The sequence below is a fragment of the Leucoraja erinacea genome, chromosome 26 (assembly GCF_028641065.1).
Source record: "Leucoraja erinacea ecotype New England chromosome 26, Leri_hhj_1, whole genome shotgun sequence".
Taxonomy (NCBI): domain Eukaryota; kingdom Metazoa; phylum Chordata; class Chondrichthyes; order Rajiformes; family Rajidae; genus Leucoraja; species Leucoraja erinaceus.
The window spans coordinates 29,428,091-29,441,246 of NC_073402.1; positions in this window are offsets into that span (position 1 = coordinate 29,428,091).

Consider the following 13,156-nt stretch of genomic DNA (forward strand, 5'->3'; position numbering starts at 1 on the left):
CGGTAGAGTTGCTGCCTCACAGCGCCAGAGACTCGGGCTCGATCCTGACCACAGGTGCTGTCTGTACGGAGTTTGCATGTTCTCCCCGTGATCGCCTGGGTTTTCACCGGGTGCTCCGGTTTCCTCCCACACTCCAAAGATGGCAGGACTTTCATATGAAGAAAGACTGGATAGACTCGGCTTGTACTCGCTAAAATTTAGAAGATTGAGGGGGGATCTTATAGAAACTTACAAAATTCTTAAGGGGTTGGACAGGCTAGATGCAGGAAGATTGTTCCCGATGTTGGGGAATTCCAGGACAAGGGGTCACAGTTTAAGGATAAGGGGGAAATTTTTTAGGACCAAGATGAGGAAAACATTTTTCACACAGAGAGTGGTGAATCTCTGGAATTCTCTGCCGCAGAAGGTAGTTGAGGCCACAGTTCATTGGCTATATTTAAGAGGGAGTTAGATGTGGCCCTTGTGGCTAAAGGGATCAGGGGGTATGGAGAGAAGGCAGGTACAGGATACTGAGTTGGATGATCAGCCATGATCATATTGAATGGCGGTGCAGGCTCGAAGGGCCGAATGGCCTCTACTCCTGCACCTATTGTCTATGTTTCTATGTACAGGTTTGTCGGGTTGGTAGACACAAAATGCTGGAGTAACTCAGCGGGACAGGCAGCATCCCTGGAGAGAAGGAACGGGCGATGTTTCAGGTCGAAACCCTTCTTCAGAACTAGTGTGAACGGGTGATCGATGGTCGGCGTGGTCCCGGTGAGCAGAAGGACCTTTCGAAGCTGTATCTCTAAACTAAACTAAAGAAAGACAGGAAGTGAAAGATTCAATGTGTTGCATTGATCAATAAACGATCAGATCAATAAAGAGCTGGGTGGAACTTTAGTTTTTTATGGAAGTTCAAGATTCAAGAGAGTTTATTGTCATGTGTCCCTGATACGACAATGAAATTCTTCCTTTGCTTCAACACACAGAACATAGTAGGCATGACTACAGAACAGATCAGTGTGTCCATATACCATTGTATAAATATATACACACATGAATAAATAAACTGATAAAGTGCAAATAAACAGATAATGGGCTATTAATGTTCAGAGTTTTGTCCGAGTCCAGTTTAATAGCCTGATGGCTGTGGGGAAGTAGCTATTCCTGAACCTGGACGTTGCAGTCTTCAGGCTCCTGTACCTTCTACCTGAAGGTAGCGGGGAGATGAGTGTGTGGCCAGGATGGTGTGGGTCTTTGATGATACTGCCAGCCTTTTTGAGACAGCAACTGTGATAGATCCCCTCGATGGAAGGAAGGTCAGAGCCGATGATGGACTGGGCAGTGTTTACTACTTTTTGTAATCTTTTCCGCTCCAGGGCGCTCAAGTTGCCGAACCAAGCCATGATGCAACCGGTCAGCATGCTCTCTACTGTGCACCTGTAGAAGTTCGAGAGAGTCAGAGAGAGAGAGAGAGAGAGAGAGGAATGGACATAGTAAACCAGGAAACCATTTCGTTAAACCTCAAATGTGGTGCCTTGCTGACCTCATTAGCAATTATGAAATTATTTTGTGGGCTGATGACATTGCCCGCAAGGACAAGGGTTCATTGTATTTCACAACTAACCCTTGAGAAAAGGCAGTGAGTCATTTTGTACCACTCTACTTCATCTAGTGGAGTTAGAGTCCCGGAGTCATACAGCAGGCCAAACGTGCCCAGGCCGACCATCATGCCCCAGCTACACTAGTCCCACCTGCCTGCATATGTCCTAGGTTCGATCCTGACGACGGGTGCTGTCTGCACGGAGTTTGCATGTTCTCCCTGTGACCAGGTGGGTTTTACCCCGGGTGCTCAGGTTTCATCCCACACTCCGAAAACGTGCAAATTTGCAGGTTAATTGGCTTCTGCTAATTATCCCTGGTGTCTAAGATAGAGTTAGTATGTGGGGTGATCGTTGGTCAGCATGGACTCGATGGGCTGAAGGGCCTGTTCCCACACTGTGCCTCTAAAACTAAAAACTAAATCACACCTCCCTTGGATAGAACATTGCATAAAGCGATGCTGATGAGGCCAACTCATCCCAAAAATATTGTTATATTACCTTGTTCATAAATCAACGCACAAGTTAGCAAACAACACAGAATAATTTCACCCAGGAGATGTCCCCTACCTCAATGGTTCAAATGGTTCTTTATTATCAAAGAAACATAGAGACATAGAAACTAGGTGCAGGAGGAGGCCATTCGGCCCTTCGAGCCAGCACCGCCATTCATTGTGATCATGGCTGATCGTCCCCAATCAATAACCCGTGCCTGCCTTCTCCCCATATCCCTTGACTCCACTACTAGAGCCCTATCTAACTCTCTCTTAAATCCATCCAGTGACTTGGCCTCCACTGCCCTCTGTGGCAGGGAATTCCATAAATTCACAACTCTCTTGAGTGAAAAAGTTTTTTCTCACCTCAGTCTTAAATGGCCTCCCCTTTATTCTAAGACTGTGGCCCGCCTTCCAAGGTACAGCCATTTTTTTTGTGTGCATGCAGATGAGTAAGATTATAGCCATACGTGGGTACAATCCCTGGTTAAGTTCATGGCATTGGAGCAGAATTGAGTCTACTCTGCCATTCATTCATGGGTGATCTATCTCTCCCACTCAACTCCATTCTCCTGCCTTTAACCTTAGATACTCTGACCCAGGAAGAACCTGTCAATTTCTGCTTTAAAAACACCCAGCTGCCTGCGGCAATAGGTTCCTCAGATTCACTGCCCACTGACAAAATAAAGTCCCCCTTATTTCCTCTCTAAAGGCACGCCTTTCATTCCGAGGCTCGTGCCCCCTGGTCGGAGACTCTCCCACTCGTGGAAACATCCTCTCCGCGCCCACTCTAACCCAGCCCTTCACTATTCGGTAAGGTTCAACGAGGTCCTCCCTGCTCCTGCTAATTGCACAGAAACAGCAAACAGAGGCTGTATACATGAGTCTCCAGCTTCTCGTTTTCCAGTCCCAGCGACCGTTTGCCCCCGTCTGGACCGTCCCGTGAACTGTCGGCCCTCTCCTCGCCCGGCACTGGCTTTGTGGCGCTGGCTGAAAGGGCCGAATGGCCTACTCCTGCACCTATTGTCTGTTGCCGCGACGTTACCTGCTACTTAACAGCCAATGCTTGGAAGGTATCCAATCCTGCACAAGGTGTTCAGTTGCCACAACTGTGGGGAGGTTTCGGTGAGCACCCCCCCCTCCCCCCCCCTGAGCTCACAGTGAAAGGAAGCAGTAAACTGGAGGGCAGCCATGAGGGGGGGTTTGGGTGTGGGGGGTGGAATGCATCCTTGTCAATGGATAGGACAGGTTTGGAGGGGCTGCTGTATCAGTCTATGACTATACTTTTGTATAGAAATATCCAAAATTATGAGAGGAATAGATTGGGTAGAGTCTTTTACCCAGAGTCGGGGAATCGAGGACCATACAGACTCATCACTCTCTGTGAGAAAGTGTTTCCTCGTCTCCGTTCTAAATGGCTTACCCCTTATTATTAGAACAATGAATGAAAGATATGATAAAAAGTAACAATAAAGGAAGATAGACAAAAACGCTGGAGAAACCCAGTGGGTGAGGCGGTGAAAAAGTCCCTTTTATAACTACTAAACCAGGTTCGCTTCTTAATAAACAGACACCACACAAACTGTTTGGTAGACCAGTTCAAAACTTTACTTAACATCGGCCGATGGAAGGGAGCGAGAATTCCAGCTAAGTGACCAATGTAGACACTCAACATTGCCCTCGGTCACCTTCTCTGAACCACAGAAATTACATTGCCTTAAATAGGGTTTTTTTGTCCCCTTAGCACATTCCACAGACATTAGTCATGGTCAGAGGTACAGGAAAAGGTTTCCACAGAATGCATCACATCAAAGGCCTTTTGTTTACATGGTACAAGATATACTAAAAACATTGGCCATTTGCATTAGGTAAGTTTATCTCCAAAGAGATCACCCTAGCTTTTTCGCTGCTACCTCTCTGTCACTTGGTCCCTCATAAACATAGGCCATTTGGTTTATGTCATCTTATCTTTCCCCTTCCCTGGTTCCTCTCTCGTCACTTCGCCCCTCATAAACATTGGTCGCCCCTCATAAACATTGGTCATTTGGTTTTATGGCATCTCACTTCAAAGATGCGACTAGCTATGTCTCTCTTCCTCTATCACCTCCTCCCCCATAAACATTGGCCATTTGGTTTATGGCATCTTACTTCAAAGATGTGACTAGCTATGTCTCTCTTCCTCTCTGTCACTTCCTCACTTGGGAGACAATGTTATGGTATTTATTATCCCACACACTGCAACCTGAGGCAAGCCTAATTTGACACTAAATATAAGCTGTAAGCTAGCCCGGAAACCTATTTTAATTTTTTCTTATTTTTGTAACTTTATTAGGCTTCATCAGCGGCATCTATGGAGCGATATATATATATATATATATATATATATACACACGCACACACCTACATAGCCATAAAAACAAACAAACAATAATAGTGCACAAGTCTCTTCAACATTGTGATAGCACCTGTCTCAACTACATCCTCCGACAGCTCGTTCCTTGCACCCATCACCCTTTGTGTATAAAAAGTATTTTAAAGTATTAGTTCTTTCCCCGCTCACCTTCACCCTGAAGCCCATTCCCGGCCAGAATGGGGCCGATGGGCCGAATGGCCACCTCCGGCAGCTGGACTGGAATAACCTGCCAAGTTGCTGCCTCGCCTGGAGCACGGGGCGTTATCATGTCAGCATTGGTTCTTCTCAGAGTTCAAAGTCTCTCCTTTGTTCAGTCACTGCTTGACATGCGGTGCTTTTCCACACGTATAAGCTCGCTAGCAACATGTTTCACACTGCCCTGTCTATTGGCTGCTCAAGCCAGCTGGTGAAAACTATTATCCGGAGAGCCAGTGTTAATATTTAGATAGTTAAGAGAGTGATCACTTTGATAAATTGGACTAGATATATCTCCAAAGCACATGTAGACTTTAGACTTTAAAGAAAGGCGGCCTCGTCAACAGCCTGTCTGGTCCTTTTTCCTCTCTGTTTTTAGTCTGTTGTTCAATGTATGTTTTAGTGTATCTTTAGTGTTGTATTGTATATCTTTATTGTCATTTCCTGAGTATTCACATACCCAGAGGAAACAAAAAAACGTTGCTCAACCAGTGTCCATTCAGTGTGCATGAAAAAATAAATAGAAATAAAAAATACATGTCATGAACAAATTTAACACTCTACTAAACATTCAACAGCCGTTCCGACCGGCAGTGGCACAACAGTGGCTCTGCTGCAGTGTGGGGGTTTTGTGCGCGATATTTGGCAGGGGGCAAAATCCATTTAACAGTCTTATAGCCTGTGGGAAGAAGCTGAGGAGCATCCTGCTGGTTTTGCAGCTAATGCTCCTGTACCTCTTCCCAGATGGGAGGATGGAGAAAATGTCATGCGATGGGTGGTAAGGGTCTTTGATGATGGAGATGGCTTTGTTGATACATCTCTTCCTGTATATGTCCAGCAGGAAGGGGAGTGGAGCACCAATAATCCTGCTTGCGGTCTTCACTATCCTGTCCAGTTGGTGCCGTTCGTACGCCTTGCAGCTCCCGAACCAGGAAGTGATGCCGTATGTCAGTGTGCTCTCGACAGTCCCCCTATAAAAAGTCAGTAGGTGTGTAGTGGGGAGGCCTGCTTTACGTAGTCTTCGGAGAGGGTGAAGTCGCTTGTATTGTGTTGTATTAAGTCGCTTGTATAGTGTTGTATTAAGTGCGGGGTGGAGGGAATGTGGGGGGTGGTGGAAAAATCTCTTTCCTCGACGGAGATGCGACTTTCTTCGTATCGTATCGTATCTCCGTCCGCACTGCGGCCTGACATCGTGGAGGGAGCTGGCGGCCTCTTGCTGCGGATCGATCTCGGGAGCTCCAACCGATCACGGGAGCCTGCGGACTTTAACACCGGGGAGCTCGCGGTCCCTTCGTTAGGGACTGGCTTCGGGAGCTCCGACCGATCGCGGGAACTTCGACTGTCCCGACACGGGAGCTTCAATCGCCCCGACTGTGGGAGAACAAGGTGGGAAAGATGATAAGACTTTGCCTTCCATCACAGTGAGGAGTGTGGGGAATCCCCTGTGGTGGATGTTTATATTGTTGTGTGTCTTGTTACTTTTTTTGATATGGCTGTATGGCAAATCAAATTCCTTGTATAATTTTACATACTTGGCTAATAAACTAATTACAATACAATACAATATAGAGCAAAAACAGTCCCCCTAGCCCACTGAGTCTGTGCCGATCCTAGATGAACCATACACATGCACTATCCTACACACTAAGGACTATTTACAATTTTACCAAAGCCAATGAACCTACAAATGCAATGAGTCTTATCTCTAACCTTTCCCAATCCTAACAACGTCTTTGGAGTGTGGGGGAGGAAATGTGAGCACTCGGAGATAACCCACGCAGGTCACGGGGAGAACGTGCAAACTCCGTACAGACAGCACCTGTAGTCAGGATGGAACCCGGGTCTCTGGCGCTGTGAGGCAGCAACTCTACCGCTGAGCCACCACCGTGCCGTACCCTGATGGTTAGTTACTATGAACCGCGGCCAAGAGCAGTGGGTCTCTGGAAGTAGCCAGTGAGTCAGAAGTGCCCAACCTAAACTGGTCACGTTTGCTCAAGTTTTAATATAGTTTAATTTAATGTCTCATTGTTGCCACATGTACTGAGGTGCAGTGAAAAGATGTTTTGTTCCAATGCGGTAGATGGGGAGGTGTTGGAAGAACTGCAAATGCTGGTTTAAACCAAAGATAGAAGATAGAAGATAGCCCTATATCTAGCTCTCCCTTGAATAAACAGAACCGGCCTCCAACGCCCTCCGTGGCAGAGAATTCCACATTCGCAACTCTCTGGGTGAAAAAGTGTTTCCTCGTCTCCGTTCTAAATGGCTTACCCCTTAATCTTAATAATAATAATAATAATAATAATAACTTTATTTATAAAGCACTTTAAACAACTGCAGTTGCCACAAAGTGCTGTACATGAGAACTCATGGACAAGAAGTTATTACAAACCATTAAAAACCGTAAAACAAAGGACTATAAAACAGTAAAAATTAAAAGACATTAAAAGCACTAAAAACAGGAGCAATGTCTCAGCCAGTGTCGAAAGCCAGTGAATAAAAATGAGTTTTTAGGGTGGTTTTGAAGATGGACAGTGAAGGGGCCTGTCTGATGTGCAACGGCAGGGTGTTCCAGAGTGCCGGAGCAGCAACAGAAAAGGCTCTATCCCCTCTGAGCTTCCGCTTAGACCTTGGTACCTCAAGGAGCAGCTGATCAGCTGACCTGAGGCACGGGCAGGAGCGTATGGGTGGAGCAGCTCAGAGAGAGAGGTAAGGCGGGGCAGGCCCATTCAACGATTTAAAAACAAATAAAATAATTTAAAAATGAACTCGAAAGTGCACCGGGAGCCAGTGAAGGGAGGCCAAAATTGGCGTAATGTGCTCCCTCTTTCGAGTTCTTGTTAAGAGGCGAGCGGCAGCATTTTGAACCAGCTGGAGACGAGCCAGTGAAGCTCGTGCGACTCCAGAGTAGAGTGCGTTACAGTAATCCAGCCTAGATGTAATAAAGGCATGGATTACTGTTTCAAAATGCTGCCGCTCGAGAATGGGCTTCACCTTTGCCAGCTTCCTTAGGTGAAAGAAGCTGGACTTAACCACCGCGCATATTTGTTTATCTAGTTTAAAATCACCGTCCATCCTAAAACCCAGGTTTAAACTGTGTGTGGACCCTGGTTCTGGACTCCTCCCAACATCAGGAACATGTTTCCTGCCTCTAGCCTGTCCAAACCCTTAATAATCTTATACGTTTCAATGAGATCGCCTCTCATCCTTCTAAACTCCAGAGTATTAAATTAATAAAACAAGATCCATGTTCCTAATGTAACGACAGAGTGGAAACATGCTACAATTTTAAAATTACAAGACCTTTAAAACCACCATGTCCTGTTCAGTTACTTCCTCCTCAAATGGCAGTTTTGCCTTACTAGAGATGAAATTGTGCTTTATCTGAAACAGAGCTAACGTGTCATGGGACAAATATGCAATGTAAATACGGGAGCACACTATCCAAATATGGTGAAAATATTTTGGGATTCTCCAAACGACTGGTTAGTAAATAATCTGTCGTTAATAGCTGTGGTACTCGGGCATTTTGCGTCTATTTTTTCGTGAGAATTGTGAAAGGTTAGAGATAAGACCCATTCTATCGTTTTCCTGCCATCTTAATCAAGCGGGTAAATACAATCCGCTCTTTGCTCCACATGTGGAAGAGGTTTACTTGTTATTCCCTAATGGATCCGGCTTTGTCGATCAAAAAAGAAAAGTGGTGGCCCTCGTGGGTTTACTCCGGGTGCTCCGGTTTCCTCCCACACTCCAAACCCGTGCAGGTTTGTAGGCTAATTGGCTGTGGTAAAATTGTAAAATTGTCCCTGGTGTGTGTCGGATAGTGTTGATGTATGGATATCGCTGGTGGGCATGGTCTCGGTGGGCCGAAGGGCCTGTTTCCGTGCTGTATCTCTAAAGTCTAAAGTCTTTGCGATCTTTCTGACGGATTGCAAATATTGGCCGGGCTGTGTTTAGTTTGGTATCATGTCAGTGCTGGTTCCTGCGCTGTAACTCTAAACTAAACTAAAGATATCTATTGGAGAAATAAGTCGTTGTGTGTTGTGATGTGGATGTCCATTCAGAATTAGATCTCCTAGTTACCTGGCAAAACTTCAACTGTTAAAGGGTTTTTCACTCGGTCAAAACTGCTGGTGTAATTTTCTGCATCCTGAAGACAAAATGTCCCTCCTGTTCACCTGTTCCTGCTGAGGAAACTCAGGTGCTTTGATGTCAGACAGGACATTTTAACAGCTGTCTATAAATCACTTATAGAATCTGTACTCACCTTTAACATCACATCCTGGTTCACCCTCACCTCTGTCAAAGACAAATCAAAGCTTTCCCGGATCATCAATCAGGCAAGCAAAATAACTGGCAAAACTCAAAATCAATTATCAGTATTCCACACCTAGGCAGTTAAAAGGAAAGCCAACCTCATTACACAGGATCCCACCCACCCCCTGCACAAGTCTTTCCAACTTCTGCCATCAGGCCGCCGATATAAAGTCCCCCTATCCAAGAAAAACATCCACAAAAACTCATTCATACCCATTGCCATAAACAGCTTAAATAAAAAATGAACAATGGACAAATGAACCCTGACGCATTGTCACTTTACACGTATCCACAACTTGTATCTTGTCTATTTTTACAGTTTTTATACAAAATTATACAAGCTAGATGCAGGAAAAATGTTCCCAATGTTGGGCGAGTCCAGAACCAGGGGCCACAGTCTTAGAATAAAGGGGAGATTCTTAGACTAAAGGGGAGGTCATTCAAGATAGAGGTGAGAAAAAACTTTTTCACCCAGCGAGCTTCAATGACATGAGCTTAACCGGGAATTGTACCCACGTATGGCTGTAATCTTACTCATCTGCATGCACAAAAAAAAAAGTCTGTACCTTGGAAGATGGGCCACAGTCTTAGAATAAAGGGGAGGCCATTTAAGACTGAGGTGAGAAAAAACTTTTTCAACCAGAGAGTTGTGAATTTGTGGAATTCCCTGCCACAGAGGGCAGTGGAGGCCAAGTCACTGGATGGGTTTAAGAGAGAGTTAGATAGAGCTCTAGGGGCTAGTGGAGTCAAGTGATATGGGGAGAAGGCAGGCACGGATTATTGACAGGGGACGATCAGCCATGATCACAATGAATGGCAGTGCTGGCTCGATGGTCCGAATGGCCTCCTCCTGCACCTATTTGTTTCTATGTTTCTATGAGACCCTTCTTCAGACTCCGATGTTGCTCTGGCATTCAGTTGTCATCCAGGCAGGGCACCTTCTTGCTTCTGATTGCAAAGATTGCAAAATATCACACCCCAGAAACTCGAGCCTGATTGACCAGAGGACATTGTCGTAGATTGTCGATGATATCCGCATCACCCTGTGCTCGTGGCGCTGGGGAGATTCGCTGTCTTGTCACGTGCTATGCCACACAATACAGAGCCACAGAGACATGCGTCTCAGTACCAGGCCCTTCGGCCCAACTCCTCCATGCTGACCAAGGTGCCCCATCTGTGCTAGTCCCATTTACCCGCATTTGGCCCATCTCCATCCAAACCTTAGGTAGACAAAAGTGCTGGAGAAACTCAGCGGGTACGGCAGCATCTATGGAGCGAAGGAAATAGGCAACGTTTCGGGCCGAAACCCTTCTTCACACGAAGGAAATAATCCAAAAACCTTTCCTATCCATGTTCCTGTCATAAGTGATAGGAGTAGAATTAGGCCATTCGGCCCATCAAGTCTAATCCGCCATTCAATCACGGCTGATCTATCTCTCCCTCCTAACCCCATCCTCCTGCCTTCTCCCCGTAATCTGTACCAATGACGAATATCCAAATATGTCCAAATATCTTTTAAATGTTATTAAATATAATAAAAAGGAACTGCAGATGCTGGTTTATAACAAAAATATAGGCGTCTGAAGAAGGGTCTTGACCTGAAAAGTCACTCATTCCTTCTCTCCAGAGATGCTGACTGTCCCGCTGAGTTGTTCCAGCATTTTGTGTGGATCTTCAATGTCCTCTGGTTCTTGATTCCCCAACTTTAGGTAAAGACCCATGTGAATGCACCCTATCTATACCCTTCATGATTGTGTGGATCTCGATTGGATCACTATTTAGGTTCTAGTATTTCAAGGAAATCCTCGCCTGCCCAACCTCTCCCTACAATCCAGGGCCTTGAGTCCTCGCAATGTCTTGGTAACTTTTCTCTGCAATCTTCCCAGCAAAAGTGTAAATAGATAATCTTAGAACAGGCAATGTTCTAAATCGAGACCGTGCTTTTTCTTGCCCCTTTGTTGATTTGAGCCTTCTTGAAGATAGACACTCAAAGTGCTGGAGTAATAGCCCTGTCCCACTGTACGAGTTCGTTCAAGAGCTCTCCCGAGTTAAAAAAAAAAATCAAACTCGTGGTAAGCACGTAGAATGTACGTTGCGGGTGCGTCGGAGCTCGGGGACGTCTCTTAGCGGCTCGTAACGCTAACGGCAGGCACTCGGGAAACGCGGTAAGCTCGGGAAGACTCGTGAAGATTTTTCAACTTGTTGAAAAATGTCCACGAGAGCCCCGAGTACCGATGAGCGGCTATTACCGTAAATCTCCGAGTTCGAATCTGGGGAAACTCGGGGAGAACTCTTGGAATGAACTCGTACAGTGGGACAGGGGTTTTACAAAGCGGGTTAGGCAGCATCTCTGGAGAGGAGGAATGGGACACCCTTCTTCAGACAGAGTCGGGGGAGAGGGAAAACGAGAGATACAGACGGTGATATGGAGAGGTAAGGACCAAATGAATGAAAGATATGCAAAAAAGTTTTTTAAAAAAACCCCACGATAATGGAAAGGTGGAGCCCACAATGGTCCATTGTTGGCTGCGAAAGAAGATGATAACGTGTTATACAGACAATGAAACTCAACGGGACGACAGTGAAACTAGTACTAGGATGGGGGAGAGATGGAGAGAGAGAGAGAGGGCGTGCAAGGGTTACTTGACGTTAGAGAGGTCAATGTTCATACCGCTGGGTTGTATGAGCTGCCCAAGTGATATATGAGGTGGTGTTCGGCTATGTCTGCGGCCTCCCACGACTATGTTGAGGACCTCCTTCGACCATGTACGTTTCACTGCTGTTTGCAGCAGCCCTTTTGCTTCAGCAGCCTTTGAAGAAAGGGGAAGAGCAAGGGTGTGAGCACCAGAAGATGTCTCAATGGGTGAATGGCGATGATGTGATGACTGGAAGAGAGTGGCGCTGGGCTTTGACAAAAGATGGAACATTCAAGCACACATGTAGGGGCAGTGGGTGGCATGCATGCCATTCTTGTCCCTGTCCCTGTCCCCCTCATTTTCCTTTTCGTACAGGATGGCTGGCATTCTGCTGGAACCATTCCCCAAGGTCCCCTCCTGTTGCCCAGTGAAGGTGTAGTAAGTAAGTAAGTAAGTAAAATGTATTTATATAGCACGTTTAAATCAACTCGCGTTGAGACCAAAGTGCTTTACATAGAAAAATTAATAATTAAGCTTCCGTACATACATAGAAAAATTAAAATTAACAAAAAATGACACAACATATTGTATAATTCAACACAAACGTCCCCCCACAACAGAATAAAAAATTTCCACTGTGGGGAAAGGCATCGCTGGAGAAACTCAGCGGGTGCGGCAGCATCTATGGAGCGAAGGAAATAGGCAACGTTTCGGGCCGAAACCCTTCTTCACACGAAGGAAATAATCCAAACCTTTCCTATCCATGTTCCTGTCATAAGTGATTTGTGGCCTCCGCAGCCAGTCCGATGTTTTCAGGCCCTCCTGCCAGAAAGCTGGAATGCCGGCATCGGGTGAACACTCCTCGGCGGCTTGGAAATGTCTGGAGCGGCCGCTTCCTCCCCAGAGACCGTGTAGGGCAAAACCTTCCTCCAGCCCTCCCGCACCACCAATGGGGCATCTGCCTCTGATGCTGTGTCTGTCTGACACAGGAGAAAGGGCTGCTTGGCTGCTTTCAATGAGGCAGTGAAGGATGGGGTGGTGGTGGGGACATGCTGTATACTCCCACCCTGGTCTCCTCCTCCCCTCATGCAGGGCTACCCCCTCCTGTACTATCACCTCCTGCCACTCCTCCTCCTGGGTGGGCAACACCTGTCAAGTCAAGTTTATTTGTCACATACACATATGAGATGTGCAGTGAAATGAAAAGTGGCAATGCTCGCGGACTTTGTGCAAAACGACAAACAACCAAACAAACTATAAACACAATGATAAACACACACATTCTTTTACATAATAAATAATGGAAGGAAAAACATTCAGTACAGTTAGTCCCTGGTGGGAAAGGCGTTTACAGTCCGTTAGATCTAAGAGGGTTTCTCTGTCATACTTTGTTAGTACTAGGGAGTCTGGTAGGCGGCGCGACTCACGTCAGCAGCGGCCTCTGCAGCCCGTCCGCGTTTTTATTATTTTTGTCTATGTTTTTATGTAGTTTTTGTTATTTTTTGTTGGGGTGTGTGTGTG